We start from the raw sequence: 22,687 nt of genomic DNA, 5'->3' as shown, positions 1-22,687 counted from the left end.
GAGAGAGAGAGAGAGAGAGAGAGAGAGAGAGAGAGAGAGAGAGAGAGAGAGAGAGAGAGAGAGAGAGAGAGAGAGAGAGAGAGAGAGAGAGAGAGACAGACAGAGAGAGAGAAAGAGAGACGTGGGATCCAGGAGCTGAGACTCGACCCATGCAGCTACATAAAGGTGAGCACATACAGATGAGTACATACACTCTTCAAGTTGGTGGGATCAGAAAATATCCCTCTGTGGGTGTTGAAAGAGGGAGCAGAAGCACTATGTGCACTACCAGGTAAAACTTTCAACTAGTCACTTGATTCAGAGGAGCAAGCAGAGGTTTGAGAAACATTGTAGTATTAAACTACAGGCCAGTGTCACTGATAACTACAGTCAAGATAATGAAGGTGGAATACCTTGAAGGGTGCGGGTTCACAGACAACAATCAACATAGTTGTAGATTTGGTAAACACTGTCTAACAGTCCCGTTCGAGTTCTATTATAAGGAAACAAAAGTGAGTCAAGAGAGAAAGACAGAGTCAGAGAGGGATGAGTGCACTGCATGTGCTCTGACTGTAAGGCGGCACACAACAGCACAATAGACTGTGAGAAAAGACTGAAGAGTAGGCAAGAGTAGCAGGGACGGCACCACAGTGGATCAACGAATATCTAACAGAAAGGAAACAATGAGTGATTTTACGGTAAGAGGTGAAATAAATTGGAAAGTGTGTAAACGGGCTTCCACAAGCATCCGAAACCTATACGTTCTTTGGAGCATGTAAAAGACATATTCGCCGATAATAATGAGAGGAGAAAAAAAAAGGTGAGTAACAGGAAAGGTTGCAAATGAACCCGGAAGGTTGCAGTATTTTACTGACAGTAGTTTATTGGAATTCCACTCCAGCAAATGGAAATTCATAAAAATTGGAGACTGCCAAAAAGATCACGAACGGAGTACGGGGTGGAGGGAACAAAGTCTGTAAACTACACCCAAGCTGAAGGATCTCGGGGTGAGGTGACGGGCATCAACAGATTAATCTCTGCAGCAGTTAATAAGCATCTGACAGAAGAAAAAAAAAGTTTTCTGGAATCTCAAGAGTCATTCAAAACATTATATACGATATATTTCAAGCCCATTATGGAGAGTAGAGCATTAACGTAGAAGTCACACCTCGTCATACTTATGAACAGACAGGAAAAAGTGCATGGGAGACTAATTGCATTGGCATGGGTATAAGATAATAGGATAAAATAAAGGAGCTGAACCTCATGAGTTAAGAGGACAGAAGGTTCAGGGGAGACATGATAGAGACGTACAAATTACTGAGTGCAGGAGATGGGAAACAGGAACATGAAGACACAGATGGACTCATAAGGATGTCCGGAAATATTTCTCGAGCCTCAGGAAATTCAGCGACGTGGAGTGAAGCAACAGAGGCAGAATTTATGCATAGCTTCAAGAATATGCATAACACGAATCATAAAGACTGTCGAGTGCGAATCCAAGAGCGGTCAATTTGAGAGGCAGAGCCAGGAGCTGAAACTCGATTCCAGTAACCATAAATAGTTGAACACACAAAAACACAAGCTGGAGGATCAGGCGCGTATAACAGGAAGGACACTGCAATGGATCAGAGAATACCTGACAGGGAGGCAACAACGAGTCATGGTACGTGATGAGGTATCACAGTGGGCACCTGTGGCGAGCGGGGTCCCACAGGGGTCGGTCCTAGGACCAGTGATATTTTTGATATATGTAAATAACATGATGGAAGGGATAGACTCTGAAGTGTCCCTGTTCGCAGATGATGTGAAGTTAATGAGAAGGATTAAATCGGATGAGGATCAGGCAGGACTACAAAGAGACCTGGACAGGCTGGACACGTGGTCCAGTAACTGGCTTCTCGAATTCAACCCTGCCAAATGCAAAGTCATGAAGATTGAGGAAGGGCAAAGAAGACCGCAGACAGAGTATAGGCTAGATGGACAAAGGCTGTAAACCTTGTTCAAGGAGAAAGATCTTGGGGTGACCATAACACCAAGCACGTCTCCGGAGGCACACATCAACCAGTTAACTCCTGCAGCATACGGGCGCCTGGCAAACCTGAGAATAGCGTTCCGATACCTTAGTAAGGAATAGTTCAATGCACTGTACATTGTGTACGTCAGGCCCATACTGGAGTATGCAGCACCAGTTTGGAACCCACACCTGGTCAAGCACGTCAACAAATTAGAGAAAGTACAAGGGTTTGCAACAAGGCTAGTCCCAGAGCTCAGGGGAATGTCCTACGATGAAAGGATGAGGGAAATCGAACTGACGACACTGGAGGACAGGAGGGTCAGGGGAGACATGATAACAACATACAAAATACTGCGCGGAATAGACAAAGTGTACAGAGACAGGATGTTCCAGAGAGGGGACACAGAAACAAGGGGTCACAATTGGAAGCTGAAGACTCAGACGAGTCAGAGGAATGTTAGGAAGTACTTTTTCAGTCATAGAGTCGTCAGGAAGTGTAATAGCCTAGCAAGTGATGTAGTGGAGGCAGGAACCATACATAGCTTTAAGACGAGGTATAACAAAGCTCAAGAAGCAGAGAGGGAGAGGACCTAGTAGCGATCAGTGAAGTGGCCGGGCCAGGAGCTGGGTCTCGACCCCTGCAACCACAATTAGGTGTGTACAATTAGGTAAGTACACACACACACACACACACACACACACACACACACACACACACACACACACAAACAAACACACAAACACTCTTAGCTTCATTTAGCGAGAGTTGAGAATCGTGTCCAAACTTGCTGTGGGTTAAGGCAACCAGGAATATTGTTTCTATTGATGTTGTTATGCAGGAGGAGGAGCAGCAGAAGGAGGAGGAGGAAGACAAGAAAGACGAGGAGGAGGAGCACGAGGACGAGGAACAGGAAGAGGAGGAGTAGGAGGAGGAGGGGGAGAATGAGGAGGAGGAGGAGCAGAAGGAGGAAGAGGAGGAGGAGCACGAAGACGAGGAACAGGAGGAGAAGGAGGAAGAAGAGGAGGATGTGATGAAGGAGGAGGAGGAGGAGGAGGAGGAGGTGGTGGTGGACGAGGACAGAGAGGACGATCATGAGGAGTAGGACTAGCAGGAGGAGACGTAAAAGAGGAACGAGACAGATATGTGGGATGAAAGAGAAAAGAGAATAAGTGGGATGAAAGAAGAGAGAGAGAACAGATAAGACTAAGGTGTTAGAGATAGAAGGGAAGAAAGTGGGAGGGAGGATATCATGAAAGTGGGAGGGGAGGATATCATGAAAGTGGGAAGGGAGGATATCATGAAAGTGGGAGGGGAGGATGTCATGAAAGTGGGAGGGGAGGATATCATGAAAGTGGGAAGGGAGGATATCATGAAAGTGGGAAGGGAGGATATCATGAAAGTGGGAGGGGAGGATATCATGAAAGTGGGAGGGGAGGATATCATGAAAGTGGGAAGGGAGGATATCATGAAAGTGGGAGGGGAGGATATCATGAAAGTGGGAAGGGAGGATATCATGAAAGTGGGAAGGGAGGATATCATGAAAGTGGGAAGGGAGGATATCATGAAAGTGGGAGGGGAGGATATCATGAAAGTGGGAAGGGAGGATATCATGAAAGTGGGAAGGGAGGATATCATGAAAGTGGGAAGGGAGGATATCATGAAAGTGGGAAGGGAGGATATCATGAAAGTGGGAGGGGAGGATATCATGAAAGTGGGAGGGGAGGATATCACGAAAGTGGGAAGGGAGGATATCATGAAAGTGGGAAGGGAGGATATCATGAAAGTGGGAAGGGAGGATATCATGAAAGTGGGAGGGGAGGATATCATGAAAGTGAGAGGGGAGGATATCATGAAAGTGGGAGGGGAGGATATCATGAAAGTGGGAGAGGAGGATATCATGAAAGTGGGAGGGGAGGATATCATGAAAGTGGGAAGGGAGGATATCATGAAAGTGGGAGAGGAGGATATCATGAAAGTGGGAGGGGAGGATATCATGAAAGTGGGAGGGGAGGATATCATGAAAGTGGGAGGGAGGATATCATGAAAGTGGGAGGGGAGGATATCATGAAAGTGGGAAGGGAGGATATCATGAAAGTGGGAGGGGAGGATATCATGAAAGTGGGAGGGGAGGATATCATGAAAGTGGGAGGGGAGGATATCATGAAAGTGGGAGTGGAGGATATCATGAAAGTGGGAGGGGAGGATATCATGAAAGTGGGAGAGGAGGATATCATGAAAGTGGGAGGGGAGGATATCATGAAAGTGGGAAGGGAGGATATCATGAAAGTGGGAAGGGAGGATATCATGAAAGTGGGAAGGGAGGATATCATGAAAGTGGGAGAGGAGGATATCATGAAAGTGGGAGGGGAGGATATCATGAAAGTGGGAGAGGAGGATATCATGAAAGTGGGAGGGGAGGATATCACGAAAGTGGGAAGGGAGGATATCATGAAAGTGGGAAGGGAGGATATCATGAAAGTGGGAAGGGAGGATATCATGAAAGTGGGAGAGGAGGATATCATGAAAATGGGAGGGGAGGATATCATGAAAGTGGGAGGGGAGGATATCATGAAAGTGGGAAGGGAGGATATCATGAAAGTGGGAGAGGAGGATATCATGAAAGTGGGAGGGGAGGATATCATGAAAGTGGGAGGGGAGGATATCATGAAAGTGGGAGGGAGGATATCATGAAAGTGGGAGGGGAGGATATCATGAAAGTGGGAAGGGAGGATATCATGAAAGTGGGAGGGGAGGATATCATGAAAGTGGGAGGGGAGGATATCATGAAAGTGGGAGGGGAGGATATCATGAAAGTGGGAGTGGAGGATATCATGAAAGTGGGAGGGGAGGATATCATGAAAGTGGGAGAGGAGGATATCATGAAAGTGGGAGGGGAGGATATCACGAAAGTGGGAAGGGAGGATATCATGAAAGTGGGAAGGGAGGATATCATGAAAGTGGGAAGGGAGGATATCATGAAAGTGGGAGAGGAGGATATCATGAAAGTGGGAGGGGAGGATATCATGAAAGTGGGAGGGGAGGATATCATGAAAGTGGGAAGGGAGGATATCATGAAAGTGGGAGAGGAGGATATCATGAAAGTGGGAGGGGAGGATATCATGAAAGTGGGAGGGGAGGATATCATGAAAGTGGGAGGGAGGATATCATGAAAGTGGGAGGGGAGGATATCATGAAAGTGGGAAGGGAGGATATCATGAAAGTGGGAAGGGAGGATATCATGAAAGTGGGAGGGGAGGATATCATGAAAGTGGGAGGGGAGGATATCATGAAAGTGGGAGGGGAGGATATCATGAAAGTGGGAGTGGAGGATATCATGAAAGAGGGAGGGGAGGATATCATGAAAGTGAGAGGGATATTATGTAAGTGAGAGGGGAGGATATCATGTAAGTGAGAGGGGAGGATATCATGTAAGTGAGAGGGGAAGATATCATGTAAGTGAGAGGGGAGGCTATCATGTAAGTGAGAGGGGAGGATATCATGTAAGTGAGAGGGGAGGATATCATGTAAGTGAGAGGGGAGGATATCATGTAAGTGAGAGGGGAGGATATCATGTAAGTGAGAGGGGAGGATATCATATAAGTGAGAGGGGAGGATATCATGTAAGTGAGAGGGGAGGATATCATGTAAGTGAGAGGGAAGGATATCATGTAAGTGAGAGGGAAGGATATCATGTAAGTGAGAGGGAAGGATATCATGTAAGTGAGAGGGGAGGATATCATGTAAGTGAGAGGGGAGGATATCATGTAAGTGAGAGGGGAGGATATCATGTAAGTGAGAGGGGAGGATATCATGTAAGTGAGAGGGAAGGATATCATGTAAGTGAGAGGGAAGGATATCATGTAAGTGAGAGGGGAGGATATCATGTAAGTGAGAGGGGATGATATCATGTAAGTGAGAGGGGAGGATATCATGTAAGTGAGAGGGGAGGATATCATGTAAGTGAGAGGGGAGGATATCATGTAAGTGAGAGGGGAGGATATCATGTAAGTGAGAGGGAAGGATATCATGTAAGTGAGAGGGAAGGATATCATGTAAGTGAGAGGGGAGGATATCATGTAAGTGAGAGGGGATGATATCATGTAAGTGAGAGGGGAGGATATCATGTAAGTGAGAGGGGAGGATATCATGTAAGTGAGAGGGGAGGATGTCATGTAAGTGAGAGGAGAGGATATCATGTAAGTGAGAGGGGAGGATATCATGTAAGTGAGAGGGGAGGATATCATGTAAGTGAGAGGGGAGGATATCATGTAAGTGAGAGGGGAGGATGTCATGTAAGTGAGAGGAGAGGATATCATGTAAGTGAGAGGGGAGGATATCATGTAAGTGAGAGGGGATGATATCATGTAAGTGAGAGGGGAGGATATCATGTAAGTGAGAGGGGAGGATATCATGTAAGTGAGAGGGGAGGATATCATGTAAGTGAGAGGGGATGATATCATGTAAGTGAGAGGGGAGGATATCATGTAAGTGAGAGGGGAGGATAGGAATTGTGAATTGTTCCAGACACGGTTTTTCTGAATTTACAACAGTAACTAATTTTATCACATTTAACCATTAACGAAGAAGAAAGAGCCACAATACCGTGACTGGAACAACACAAAAGTAACCCACACACAGGAGAGAGAAACTTACCACGACGTTTCGCTCCGACTTAAACCATTTACAAAGTCACACTGACATTGGCACTTACTTCCACACTTCTTGTGTGGTAAATATGCCAGTCAAATTTCTACTTTTAAATCATCCATGTATAATGCATTATCCATGTATAATCAATATTCTGGCCATGTACAATGTATAACCCAGGCATAATGACTCGTTGAATTATTGAACAAAACTGAAAATGGTAAAAGTGTTCTCATATATATTTGTTAATAATTCAGAAAATGAATGGAATGGAGGTAGATTATAGTAGACTGTAGTAAATTATAACATATTATGGTAGATTATAATAGATTATTGTAGATTATAGTAGATTATAGTATGTTACAATAGATTATATTAATTTCAAGTAGATTATAATAAAGATGATTATAGTATATCATAGTTGATTATATTGTGGAATTATTGTAAAAAAATTGTGGAATTAATCCACGAGTGGGATTGATCAATAGCAACACTGCGACTAGCCAAGGATTCGAACCCATGTTGTTTTCTCCCGCCTTATGGTGAGCAACCAACACATAATGCTTTAACCCACAGGACCACGCAATGCTACATGAGCCAAGCACCCAGCCAAGCTAGGTGTGTTATATAGATCCGAGGATATACGGTGGTGTGGATGCCTCTGAGCTAATTTCGTTCTACTCTCTGGTGTACTAGCCTCAACAAGCAGTATTTTAAATTATTATAACCACGAGCGAGTAGTATTGATCAATAACAGCACTGCGATTAGTCAAAGACTCGAACCCATGGGATCGAACACTGGCCTGCCCAGTTTGGTAAATGATTCAAAACCACTTGTTTCGACATTGTGTATGTCGTGCCGAATATGTAAAACTTGCGATCTTGGCTTAAATAGCAACGCTCATCTTGCCATATAGGACAAGCGAAAATTTGTGTATGCAATAATTTCGCAAAAAACATTCTGAACCTAACGAAAAAATATATTTTACTGTGTTTGTTTAGTATTAAAATATTGTTAACGTATCTAAAATATATTTAGCTGGATTAGGCTAAAATAAATTGCGCTTATTATAATAAGGTTAGGTAAGTTTTCTAAGATACTTTTGGTACAAAATTATAAATTTTTACATTAACGTTAATGAAAAAATATATTTTTAAACGTATAAGAGAAAATTTTAGAAAGGACTTAATTTCAAATAAGTTCTTTCTAATTGACCAGTTTTACATATTCAGCATGACACACACTCACACACACACACACACACACATATATATATATATATATATATATATATATATATATATATATATATATATATATATATATATATATATATATATATATATAAATATATATATATATCTATATTTATATATATATATATATATATATATATATATATATATATATATATATATATATATATATATATATATATTTATTTCAACACACCTGCCGTATCTCATCAAGGCAGGGTGGCCCAAAAAGAAAAACGAAAGTTTCTCTTTTAAATTTAGTAATTTATACGGGAAAAGGGATTACTAGCCCCTTGCTCCCGGCATTTTAGTCGCCTCTTGCGACACGCATGGCTTACGGAGGAAGAATTCTGTTCCACTTTCCCATGGAGATAAGAGGAAATAAACAAGAACAAGAACTAGAAAGAAAATAGAAGATTACCCAAAGGGGTGTGTATATATATGCTTGTACATGTATGTGTAGTGTGACCTAAGTGCAAGTAGAAGTAGCAAAACATACCTGAAATCATGCATGTTTATGAGACAGACAAAAGACACCAGCAATCCTACCATCATGTAAAACAATTACAGGTTTTCGTTGTACACTCACTTGGCAGGACGGTAGTACCTTCCTGGGCGGTTGCTGTTTACCAACCTACTACCTAGAACATATATATGTATATATATATATATATATATATATATATATATATATATATATATATATATATATATATATATATATATATATATATATATATATATATATATTTTTTTTTTTTTTTTTTATTATCACACTGGCCGATTCCCACCAAGGCAGGGTGGCCCGAAAAAGAAAAACTTTCACCATCATTCACTCCATCACTGTCTTGCCAGAAGGGTGCTTTACACTACAGTTTTTAAACTGCAACATTAACACCCCTCCTTCAGAGTGCAGGCACTGTACTTCCCATCTCCAGGACTCAAGTCCGGCCTGCCGGTTTCCCTGAATCCCTTCATAAATGTTACTTTGCTCACACTCCAACAGCACGTCAAGTATTAAAAACCATTTGTCTCCATTCACTCCTATCAAACACGCTCACGCATGCCTGCTGGAAGTCCAAGCCCCTCGCACACAAAACCTCCTTTACCCCCTCCCTCCAACCCTTCCTAGGCCGACCCCTACCCCGCCTTCCTTCCACTACAGACTGATACACTCTTGAAGTCATTCTGTTTCGCTCCATTCTCTCTACATGTCCGAACCACCTCAACAACCCTTCCTCAGCCCTCTGGACAACAGGAAGGGTTGTTGAGGTGGTTCGGACATATATATATATATATATATATATATATATATATGTATATATATATATATATATATATATATATATATATATACATATATATATATATATATATATATATATATATATATATATATATATATATATGTATATGTATATATATATATATATATATATATATATATATATATATATATATATATATATATATATATATATATATATATATGCAATAAGATCACAATAAACAGGTGATTTTAAAATATGCAAAACAACCATTTTGAAAGATTAGTGAAATCTCACTATTCTTTCACAGTGGTTGTTTTGCATATATATATATATATATATATATATATATATATATATATATATATATATATATATATATATATATATATATATATATATATATATATATATATATGTCGTGCCGAATAGGCAGAACTTGCGATCTTGGCTTAAATAGCAACGTTCATCTTGCCATATAGGACAAGTGAAAATTTGTGTATGCAATAATTTCGCCAAAATCATTCTGAACCTAACGAAAAAAATATATTTCACTGTGTTTGTTTAGCATTAGATTATTTTAAACAAATCTAAAATACATTTACTTGGTTAGGCTTAAATAAATTGCTCTTGTTATAATAAGGTTAGGTAAGTTTTCTAAGATTCTTTTGGAGCAAAATTAAATTTTTTTACATTAACATTAATGAAAAAAATATATCTTTAAACGTATAAGAGAAAATTTTAGAAAGGACTTAATTTTAAATGAGTTCTTGCTAACTGACCAGTTTTACATATTCGGCACGACATATATATATATATATATATATATATATATAAGTAGTCATAATTTCTACAGGAGCATCCCTTCCGGTTTGGGCCTTCCACGGAGCGAGGAACTTCCGGTTTAGGCCTTATACAGAGACATCCCTTCCGGTCTAGGACCAGCGGCTGGAGGGTCACCTTTTCACACCTAGGTGTTACTTCCGGTTTTGACCATGACCTCGCCCTCGAGACTACCTCACCCTTGACCCCCCCAAACCAATACCCCCACCCACGACCCCCCCTTCGCCACCCCGCCGTCGCGCCGCGCGCCCCGCCCGCGCGCCCGCCCGCGCGCCCGCGCGCCCCCCCGCGCCCCCCGCGCCCGCGCGCTCGCCCCGCCCGCGCCCTTCGCGACCCCCGCCCGCGCCTTCTGCTGCGCCTTCTGCAGCGTCGTCCGGATCGCCCCCGCGCCTCGAATTTTTTTCCGATTTTTTTCGAATTTTTTTTGAATTTCATTTTCTTGTGCTCTCCATCTCCTCGGATCAAGTTTTTTGGGTACCCCTCCTTTCACCCCCCCATCCCCAAACAATTTCTCAATATCAAAGTCTCCACTTCCTCGGATCCCCCTCCCACTTTCACCCCCCAACCCAAAAAATTTCTCGATAATACAAGTTTTTGGATTCCCCCCCTATGGGGTTTTCGAAATTCTCCATCTCCTCGGATCAAGTTTTTTGGATCCCCCCTATGGGGTTTTCGAAATTCTCCATCTCCTTGGATCAAGGTTTTTGGATTCTCCCCTATGGGGTTTTCGAAATTCTCCATCTCCTCGGATCAAATTTTCTCGATAATACCAAGACTCCATCTCCTCAGATCAAATTTTTTGGATCCCCCTATGGGGGGTTTCGAAAGTCTCCATCTCCTTGGATCAAGGGTTTTGAATTTCTCCAATTCCTTGGATCAAATTTTTGGGTACCCCTCCTTTCACCCCAAATTTTCTCGACAATACCATGACTCCATCTCCTCGGATCAAGTTTTTTGGATCCCCCCTATGGGGTTTTCGAAATTCTCCATCTCCTCGGATCAAATTTTCTCGACAATACCATGACTCCATCTCCTTGGATCAAGGTTTTTTTGGATTCTCCCCTATGGGGTTTTCGAAATTCTCCATCTCCTTGGATCAAGGGTTTTGGATTCCCCCCTATGGGGTTTTCGAAATTCTCCAATTCCTCGGATCAAGTTTTTTGGATCCCCCCTCTGGGGGTTAAGCATTCAAAATATTACTCCTCCTATGGGGGCATGCTTACTACAGGTCTAATTCAAATGAACTCCTCCTATGGGGCATGTTTACTCTAAACAAGTCAAATGAAGGGTGTTTACTCGGTCAGTGACGTCAGTATTCCTCTCATTAAGTTAAATGAACTAAAAAGGACCACGCGCACACAGGTTGAATCTTGTCTACCCTTTTAGTTCATTAAGGTTAATAAGGGGATAGTAGTGATGTCACGCGCACACAGGCTGAATCTTGTCGATCCTTTTAGTTCATTCAAGTTAATAAGGGGACACAATACATCAGAAAGGCACATTTTTTTCGTTAATACCCACAATTTCTTTACAACACAAGTCTAGACATTTTTTTAACTATTTCATCTCAGGTCACTCCCCACGAAGTAACCTCCTTCCCACCCTCCCAAACCCTCACACTCCAACCAACACCTCACAATTTTCACTCATAACCCCCAATTTTTCTCGTTTTAACCCTTTTAGTTCATTAAAGTTAATAAGGGGACACAGTGCATCAGAAAGTCACCACATCGCTTACATCCACTTTCGTTAAATTCACTACTCACAATTTTACATATTACGAAGTTAAATACGCACTTTTACTTTGAACATCTTCAAAACACTCTCATAAATCATTTGAATACTCACAAAAAAATACCTTTATACATTTCCAAACAACACTGAAATACTCCAAAAACATCATTCGAACACCCCCAAATCACCTCTGAATACTCCCAGAACACCTTCATAAGTACTCTTGCACATCATTTGAACACCTTCATAAGTACTCTCATAATCATTTGTACACCTTCAAAAAACACCTTTGAATACTCACATAAACACCCTTGAACACCTTCAAAACACCTTTGAATAACCTCAAAACACCTTTGAACACCTTCAAAACACCCTTGAACACCCTTGAAACCTTCAAAAAAACAACATTTGAACACACTCAAAACACCTTTGAACACCTTTGAACACCTTTGAACATTTCCAAACAACACTGAAACACTTCCAAAAACACCATTTGAGTACTCCCAATTACACCACTGAATACTACTAAAACACCGCTGAATTCAATCAAAACACCCTTCAACACCTTCAAAACACCTTTGAACACCTTTGAACATTTCCAAAAACACTATTTGAGTACTCCCAATTACACCACTGATTACTACTAAAACACCGCTGAATTCAATCAAAACACCCTTCAACACCTTCAAACACCCTTGAACACCTTCAAAACACTCTTGAACACCTTCAAAAACACCTTTGAACATTTCCAAAACACTATTTGAGTACTCCCAATTACACCACTGATTACTACTAAAACACCGCTGAATTCAATCAAAACACCCTTCAACACCTTCAAACACCCTTGAACACCTTCAAAACACTCTTGAACACCTTCAAAAACACCTTTGAACATTTCCAATCAACACTGAAACACTTCCAAAAAAACACAATTTGAGTACTCCCAATTACACCACTGAATACTACTAAAACACCGCTGAATTCAATCAAAACACCCTTCAACACCTTCAAAACACCTTTGAACACCTTCAAAACACCTTTGAACACCTTCAAAACACTCTCATAATCAAAACACTCTTTGAACACACTCAAAACACCTTTGAATAACCTCAAAACACCTTTGAACACCTTCAAAACACCCTTGAACACCCTTGATCACCTTCAAAAAAAAACAACATTTGAACACACTCAAAACACCTTTGAACACTTCCAAAAAACACAATTTGAGTACTCCCAATTACACCACTGAATACTACTAAAACACCGCTGAATTCAATCAAAACACCCTTCAACACCTTCAAAACACCTTTGAACACCTTTGAACATTTCCAAAACACTATTTGAGTACTCCCAATTACACCACTGATTACTACTAAAACACCGCTGAATTCAATCAAAACACCCTTCAACACCTTCAAACACCCTTGAACACACTCAAAACACCCTTCAACACCTTCAAAACACCTTTGAACACCTTCAAAACACCTTTGAACACATTCAAAACACTCTCATAATCATTTGAACACACTCAAAACACCTTTGAATAACCTCAAAACACCTTTGAACACCTTCAAAACACCCTTGAACACCCTTGATCACCTTCAAAAAAAACAACATTTGAACACACTCAAAACACCTTTGAACACCTTTGAACATTTCCAAACAACACTGAAACACTTCCAAAAACACCATTTGAGTACTCCCAAATACACCACTGAATACTAAAACACCACTGAATACACTCAAAACACCACCAAAATCACCATAAACTAAGATCAACACCCACATCCCACAACACCCACAACCCACAACACCCACAATTTTTTCTCGTTTTATCTAATTTCATCAGAAAGTCACAACACCCACACCTCCCATTTTTTTCTCGTTTTAACCCTTTTAGTTCATTAAAGTTAATAAGGGGACACACTACATCAGAAAAAGTCACAAAAACAACCCACTTATAACGTCTTTTCGGTATCTCTAGTTCGACAACAACACCCACATCCCACAACACCCACATCCCACATCCCACACACACACACACACACACACACACACACACATCCCTAACCTAGCCTAACCTAACCTAACTTATCCTAACCTAACCTAACCTAACCTAACCTAACCTAACCTAACCTAACCTAACCTAACCTAACCTAACTTATCCTAACCTAGCCTAACCTAACCTAACCTAACCTTACCTAACTTATCCTAACCTAACCTAACCTAGCCTAACCTAACCTAACTTAACCTAACCTAACCTAACCTAACCGAACCTACCCTAACCTAACCTTACCTAACATAACCTAACCTAGCCTAACCTAACCTAACCTAACTTAACCTAACCCAACCTAACCTAACCTAACCTAGCCTAACCTAACTTAACCTAACCTAACCTAACCTAACCTACCCTAACCTAACCTAACCTAACTTAACCTAACCTAACCTAACCTAACCTAACCTATCCTAACCTAACCTAAAATATATTGGAACACTTCCAAAATACATTAGAGTACTCCAGAATTACTTTGAACGACTCCATTTTTTTTTTTTTTTTGGATATTTCCAAATTAGTTTTGAAAACTTTATCGTAAAATCGAACATTATTTTCTTGTTGGTAAACACACTCAATGGTAGAAATATTTACTCGATTTCCGAATAGAAACACTTTCCTCGCTCTGAGAGACTCATTGTGGGTCACCCCTTGCCCCCCCCCCCCCCAACACCACTGGGTAATGCGGTTCACACCCAAGGTAGATTTAAGATAATCATGAACACCTGCGTCAACTCAGGACAGACAGACGCCATGAAATGCGGGTAACATCCAAGGTAGAAAATCATCTCTTTCCAGACCAACTGTCTATCCTAACCTAACCTAACCTAACCTAACCTAATTCCTAACCTAACCTAACCTCACCTAACCGAACCTAACCTAACTCCATCAATCACCTCTATCCTAACCTAACCTAACCTAACCTAACCCAACCTAACTCCATCAAACACCTCTATCCTAACCTAACCTAACCTATCCTAACCTAACCTAACTCCATCAAACACCTCGAATACTACCTAACTTAACCTAACCTAACCTTACCTAACCTACCGAACCTAACCTAACCTAACCTAACCTATCCTAACCTGTCCTAACCTAACCTAACCTATCCTAACCTAACCTAACCTAACCTAACCTAACTTATCCTAAGCTAACCTAACCTAACTTATCCTAACCTAACCTATCCTAACCTAACCTAACCTAAAATAACGAACCTAACCTAACTTATCCTAATCTAATCTAACCTAACCTAACTTATCCTAACCTAACCTAACTTATCCTAACCTAACCTAACCTAACCTAAAATAACCTAACCTAACTTATCCTAACCTACTCACTTTACTTTGAACACCTTCAAAACACTCTCATACATCATTTGAGACCCCCTTTTCTCAATATCTCTCATCCACAACCTTTATCATCTCACTACAGAACAACCCCAAGATTACTTCGAACACTCTCATAAAGCATTTGAGTACTCACATAAACACTTTTGAACATTTCCAAACAACACTGAAGCACTTCCAAAATATCATTTTGATTACTCCCAAATAAGATTTGACAGCTCTAATTTATCTACACTTACACATTTCATTAAATTACATCTCATCCCCCCAAACTCCTCCCTCATTCTCCAGACTTTACAACATTAGCACAAAAAAAAACTAACTCATACACTTATGACATGAGACATTACCATATCTAACACACTGACTAACTTTGAACCAACTCTGAACACCACTGATCTTCTTCAAAAAATGCTCTGCACATCATTTGAACACCTTCAAAAAAAACACCATCAAACACCTCCGAATACTCCCAAAAAACACTACTGATTACTACCAAATCACCACTGAATACTACCAATCACCGTCAAAATCACCAGAAACTAAGTTTAACATCACCATCTAACATCCTTTTTATAGAAATCCCCTCAAATCACTATAACCAAGAAGTCCCTCCCCATTTGGCGCATGAAAAAAAAAAAAAAGCATGAACACAAACCTAATACGCAAACACTTAGTACATGATCACCATCAACTGAAAACATATCTTGTACACACACATAATATAAGACAATCACCAACTACAATCACCCATGTTCACTTACCTCAAAATCACTAATATCACAGAAAACAATCATTTTTATAAACATTTCACACACACACACACACAAAAAAAAAAAAAAAAAAATCATATTTGACAATATCTAAGCGCACTCACCTCACTACCACCAACACACGATGTCTCACCTCACAGGACCGACGAGCTCACCTCCAGTGACGTCACACTCCCATTGTGTTACTTGGTGGTTGGTAACATCACACCTAACCCCCCTTGTTTCAACCTGTTGTACCCTACATTATCTAAGAACACTATATCCAAGACGATTACCAGATTTTATGATCCCCAACACCAAGATCACAGAAAACACACATTTTTATAATTATTCACACAAAAATCACGATCACCAATTCCATATCATGTTTACCGTCATCTATCAACACTAATCACCAAGATCACCAAAAAATCTAAGATCATGCATCTCAAAACTACTATGATCACTGAAAACACTTATTTTAAACATTCGCACAAAAATAAGACATACACAAAAATACCACAACACTTCCACCAACATCTATAACATAACATGAGCACTATAACATATCACTATCACAAAAAAAAATAATACACAGACACCCACATATTATACATTTCAATTGCAAATTTAAGACATGAGACATACACACCAAATCTAAGACATTCACCTCCAACTAAGACATACACATCACCCCTAAAACTTCCTTCCTTATTCATTCCGTATATCTCCTAGAGCTGTTTTAACCCCGACGGATCCATCACGACGTAGGAGCCAGAGGAACCATCACCACTCCAACACCACCTACTACACTCTGGCTCCTACGTCGTGATGGATCCGTCGGGGTTAAAACAGCTCTAGGAGATATACGGAATGAATAAGGAAGGAAGTTTTAGGGGTGATGTGTATGTCTTAGTTGGAGGTGAATGTCTTAGATTTGGTGTGTATGTCTCATGTCTTAAATTTGCAATTGAAATGTATAATATGTGGGTGTCTGTGTATTATTTTTTTTTGTGATAGTGATATGTTATAGTGCTCATGTTATGTTATAGATGTTGGTGGAAGTGTTGTGGTATTTTTGTGTATGTCTTATTTTTGTGCGAATGTTTAAAATAAGTGTTTTCAGTGATCATAGTAGTTTTGAGATGCATGATCTTAGATTTTTTGGTGATCTTGGTGATTAGTGTTGATAGATGACGGTAAACATGATATGGAATTGGTGATCGTGATTTTTGTGTGAATAATTATAAAAATGTGTGTTTTCTGTGATCTTGGTGTTGGGGATCATAAAATCTGGTAATCGTCTTGGATATAGTGTTCTTAGATAATGTAGGGTACAACAGGTTGAAACAAGGGGGGTTAGGTGTGATGTTACCAACCACCAAGTAACACAATGGGAGTGTGACGTCACTGGAGGTGAGCTCGTCGGTCCTGTGAGGTGAGACATCGTGTGTTGGTGGTAGTGAGGTGAGTGCGCTTAGATATTGTCAAATATGATTTTTTTTTTTTTTGTGTGTGTGTGTGTGAAATGTTTATAAAAATGATTGTTTTCTGTGATATTAGTGATTTTGAGGTAAGTGAACATGGGTGATTGTAGTTGGTGATTGTCTTATATTATGTGTGTGTACAAGATATGTTTTCAGTTGATGGTGATCATGTACTAAGTGTTTGCGTATTAGGTTTGTGTTCATGCTTTTTTTTTTTTTTTCATGCGCCAAATGGGGAGGGACTTCTTGGTTATAGTGATTTGAGGGGATTTCTATAAAAAGGATGTTAGATGGTGATGTTAAACTTAGTTTCTGGTGATTTTGACGGTGATTGGTAGTATTCAGTGGTGATTTGGTAGTAATCAGTAGTGTTTTTTGGGAGTATTCGGAGGTGTTTGATGGTGTTTTTTTTTGAAGGTGTTCAAATGATGTGCAGAGCATTTTTTGAAGAAGATCAGTGGTGTTCAGAGTTGGTTCAAAGTTAGTCAGTGTGTTAGATATGGTAATGTCTCATGTCATAAGTGTATGAGTTAGTTTTTTTTTGTGCTAATGTTGTAAAGTCTGGAGAATGAGGGAGGAGTTTGGGGGGATGAGATGTAATTTAATGAAATGTGTAAGTGTAGATAAATTAGAGCTGTCAAATCTTATTTGGGAGTAATCAAAATGATATTTTGGAAGTGCTTCAGTGTTGTTTGGAAATGTTCAAAAGTGTTTATGTGAGTACTCAAATGCTTTATGAGAGTGTTCGAAGTAATCTTGGGGTTGTTCTGTAGTGAGATGATAAAGGTTGTGGATGAGAGATATTGAGAAAAGGGGGTCTCAAATGATGTATGAGAGTGTTTTGAAGGTGTTCAAAGTAAAGTGAGTAGGTTAGGATAAGTTAGGTTAGGTTATTTTAGGTTAGGTTAGGTTAGGTTAGGATAAGTTAGGTTAGGTTAGGATAAGTTAGGTTAGGTTAGATTAGATTAGGATAAGTTAGGTTAGGTTCGTTATTTTAGGTTAGGTTAGGTTAGGATAGGTTAGGTTAGGATAAGTTAGGTTAGGTTAGCTTAGGATAAGTTAGGTTAGGTTAGGTTAGGTTAGGTTAGGATAGGTTAGGTTAGGTTAGGACAGGTTAGGATAGGTTAGGTTAGGTTAGGTTAGGTTCGGTAGGTTAGGTAAGGTTAGGTTAGGTTAAGTTAGGTAGTATTCGAGGTGTTTGATGGAGTTAGGTTAGGTTAGGATAGGTTAGGTTAGGTTAGGATAGAGGTGTTTGATGGAGTTAGGTTGGGTTAGGTTAGGTTAGGTTAGGTTAGGATAGAGGTGATTGATGGAGTTAGGTTAGGTTCGGTTAGGTGAGGTTAGGTTAGGTTAGGAATTAGGTTAGGTTAGGTTAGGTTAGGTTAGGATAGACAGTTGGTCTGGAAAGAGATGATTTTCTACCTTGGATGTTACCCGCATTTCATGGCGTCTGTCTGTCCTGAGTTGACGCAGGTGTTCATGATTATCTTAAATCTACCTTGGGTGTGAACCGCATTACCCAGTGGTGTTGGGGGGGGGGGGGGAAGGGGTGACCCACAATGAGTCTCTCAGAGCGAGGAAAGTGTTTCTATTCGGAAATCGAGTAAATATTTCTACCATTGAGTGTGTTTACCAACAAGAAAATAATGTTCGATTTTACGATAAAGTTTTCAAAACTAATTTGGAAATATCCAAAAAAATGGAGTCGTTCAAAGTAATTCTGGAGTACTCTAATGTATTTTGGAAGTGTTCCAATATATTTTAGGTTAGGTTAGGATAGGTTCGGCTAGGTTAGGTTAGGTAAGGTTAGGTTAGGTTAGAGTAGGTTAGGGTAGGTTAGGTTAGGTTAGGTTAGGTTAGGTTAGGTTAGGTTAGGTTAGGTTAGGTTAGGTTAGGTTAGGTTAGGTTAGGTTAGGTTAGGTTAGGTTAGGTTAGGTTAGGTTAGGTTAGGTTAGGTTAGGTTAGGTTAGGTTAGGTTAGGTTAGGTTATGTTAGGTAAGGTTAGGTTAGGGTAGGTTCGGTTAGGTTAGGTTAGGTTAGGTTAAGTTAGGTTAGGTTAGGCTAGGTTAGGTTAGGTTAGGATAAGTTAGGTAAGGTTAGGTTAGGTTAGGTTAGGCTAGGTTAGGATAAGTTAGGTTAGGTTAGGTTAGGTTAGGTTAGGTTAGGTTAGGTTAGGTTAGGTTAGGTTAGGTTAGGTTAGGTTAGGTTAGGCTAGGTTAGGGATGTGTGTGTGTGTGTGTGTCTGTGTGTGTGTGTGTGGGATGTGGGATGTGGGTGTTGTGGGATGTGGGTGTTGTTGTCGAACTAGAGATACCGAAAAGACGTTATAAGTGGGTTGTTTTTGTGACTTTTTCTGATGTAGTGTGTCCCCTTATTAACTTTAATGAACTAAAAGGGTTAAAACGAGAAAAAAATGGGAGGTGTGGGTGTTGTGACTTTCTGATGAAATTAGATAAAACGAGAAAAAATTGTGGGTGTTGTGGGTTGTGGGTGTTGTGGGATGTGGGTGTTGATCTTAGTTTATGGTGATTTTGGTGGTGTTTTGAGTGTATTCAGTGGTGTTTTAGTATTCAGTGGTGTATTTGGGAGTACTCAAATGGTGTTTTTGGAAGTGTTTCAGTGTTGTTTGGAAATGTTCAAAGGTGTTCAAAGGTGTTTTGAGTGTGTTCAAATGTTGTTTTTTTGAAGGTGATCAAGGGTGTTCAAGGGTGTTTTGAAGGTGTTCAAAGGTGTTTTGAGGTTATTCAAAGGTGTTTTGAGTGTGTTCAAATGATTATGAGAGTGTTTTGAATGTGTTCAAAGGTGTTTTGAAGGTGTTCAAAGGTGTTTTGAAGGTGTTGAAGGGTGTTTTGAGTGTGTTCAAGGGTGTTTGAAGGTGTTGAAGGGTGTTTTGATTGAATTCAGCGGTGTTTTAGTAGTAATCAGTGGTGTAATTGGGAGTACTCAAATAGTGTTTTGGAAATGTTCAAAGGTGTTCAAAGGTGTTTTGAAGGTGTTGAAGGGTGTTTTGATTGAATTCAGCGGTGTTTTAGTAGTATTCAGTGGTGTAATTGGGAGTACTCAAATTGTGTTTTTTGGAAGTGTTCAAAGGTGTTTTGAGTGTGTTCAAATGTTGTTTTTTTTTTTTTTGAGGGTGATCAAGGGTGTTCAAGGGTGTTTTGAAGGTGTTCAAAGGTGTTTTGAGGTTATTCAAAGGTGTTTTGAGTGTGTTCAAATGATTATGAGAGTGTTTTGAAGGTGTTCAAAGGTGTTTTGAAGGTGTTCAAAGGTGTTTTGAAGGTGTTGAAGGGTGTTTTGATTGAATTCAGCGGTGTTTTAGTAGTATTCAGTGGTGTAATTGGGAGTACTCAAATTGTGTTTTTTTGGAAGTGTTTCAGTGTTGATTGGAAATGTTCAAAGGTGTTTTTGAAGGTGTTCAAGAGTGTTTTGAAGGTGTTCAAGGGTGTTTGAAGGTGTTGAAGGGTGTTTTGATTGAATTCAGCGGTGTTTTAGTAGTAATCAGTGGTGTAATTGGGAGTACTCAAATAGTGTTTTGGAAATGTTCAAAGGTGTTTTTGAAGGTGTTCAAGAGTGTTTTGAAGGTGTTCAAGGGTGTTTGAAGGTGTTGAAGGGTGTTTTGATTGAATTCAGCGGTGTTTTAGTAGTAATCAGTGGTGTAATTGGGAGTACTCAAATAGTGTTTTTGGAAATGTTCAAAGGTGTTCAAAGGTGTTTTGAAGGTGTTGAAGGGTGTTTTGATTGAATTCAGCGGTGTTTTAGTAGTATTCAGTGGTGTAATTGGGAGTACTCAAATGGTGTTTTTGGAAGTGTTTCAGTGTTGTTTGGAAATGTTCAAAGGTGTTCAAAGGTGTTTTGAGTGTGTTCAAATGTTGTTTTTTTGAAGGTGATCAAGGGTGTTCAAGGGTGTTTTGAAGGTGTTCAAAGGTGTTTTGAGGTTATTCAAAGGTGTTTTGAAGGTGTTCAAGGGTGTTTATGTGAGTATTCAAAGGTGTTTTTTGAAGGTGTACAAATGATTATGAGAGTACTTATGAAGGTGTTCAAATGATGTTTTTTGAAGGTGTTCAAGGGTGTTTTGAAGGTGTTCAAGGGTGTTTTGAAGGTGTTCAAAGGTGTTTATGTGAGTATTCAAAGGTGTTTTGAGGTTATTCAAAGGTGTTTTGAAGGTGTTCAAGGGTGTTTATGTGAGTATTCAAAGGTGTTTTGAGGTTATTCAAAGGTGTTTTGAAGGTGTTCAAGGGTGTTTATGTGAGTATTCAAAGGTGTTTTTTGAAGGTGTACAAATGATTATGAGAGTACTTATGAAGGTGTTCAAATGATGTGCAAGAGTACTTATGAAGGTGTTCTGGGAGTATTCAGAGGTGATTTGGGGGTGTTCGAATGATGTTTTGGAGTATTTCAGTGTTGTTTGGAAATGTATAAAGGTATTTTTGTGAGTATTCAAATGATTTATGAGAGTGTTTTGAAGATGTTCAAAGTAAAAGTGCGTATTTAACTTCGTAATATGTAAAATTGTGAGTAGTGAATTTAACGAAAGTGGATGTAAGCGATGTGGTGACTTTCTGATGCACTGTGTCCCCTTATTAACTTTAATGAACTAAAAGGGTTAAAACGAGAAAAATTGGGGGTTATGAGTGAAAATTGTGAGGTGTTGGTTGGAGTGTGAGGGTTTGGGAGGGTGGGGAGGAGGTTACTTCGTGGGGAGTGACCTGAGATGAAATAGTTAAAAAAATGTCTAGACTTGTGTTGTAAAGAAATTGTGGGTATTAACGAAAAAATGTGCCTTTCTGATGTATTGTGTCCCCTTATTAACTTGAATGAACTAAAAGGATCGACAAGATTCAGCCTGTGTGCGCGTGACGTCACTACTATGTCCCCTTATTAACTAAAAGGGTCAACACGTGACGTCACTGACCGCCGAGTAAACACCCTTCATTAGACCTGTAGTAAGCATGCCCCCATAGGAGGAGTATTTTGAATGCTTATACCCAGAGGGGGGATTCCAAAAACTTGATCCGAGGAATTGGAGAATTTCGAAAACCCCATAGGGGGGAATCCAAAAAAAACTTGATCCAAGGAGAATTTCGAAAACCCCATAGGGGGGATCCAAAAAACTTGATCCGAGGAGATGGAGTCATGGTATTGTCGAGAAAATTTGATCCGAGGAGATGGAGAATTTCGAAAACCCCATAGGGGGGATCCAAAAAACTTGATCCGAGGAGATGGAGTCATGGTATTGTCGAGAAAATTTGGGGTGAAAGGAGGGGTACCCAAAAATTTGATCCAAGGAATTGGAGAAATTCAAA

General features: G+C 40.0%; 1 protein-coding gene across 1 annotated transcript in view; it reads left to right on the top strand.

Moving 5' to 3' along the window:
• Positions 1 to 22,687, top strand: part of LOC128687509 (nephrin-like) — a 721,388-nt gene that overhangs the window by 424,218 nt on the left and 274,483 nt on the right. The window lies entirely within an intron of this gene.

Source organism: Cherax quadricarinatus, chromosome 11 (genome assembly GCF_038502225.1).
Source record: "Cherax quadricarinatus isolate ZL_2023a chromosome 11, ASM3850222v1, whole genome shotgun sequence".
NCBI lineage: Eukaryota > Metazoa > Arthropoda > Malacostraca > Decapoda > Parastacidae > Cherax > Cherax quadricarinatus.
This window is presented reverse-complemented; position numbering and strand designations above follow the sequence as displayed.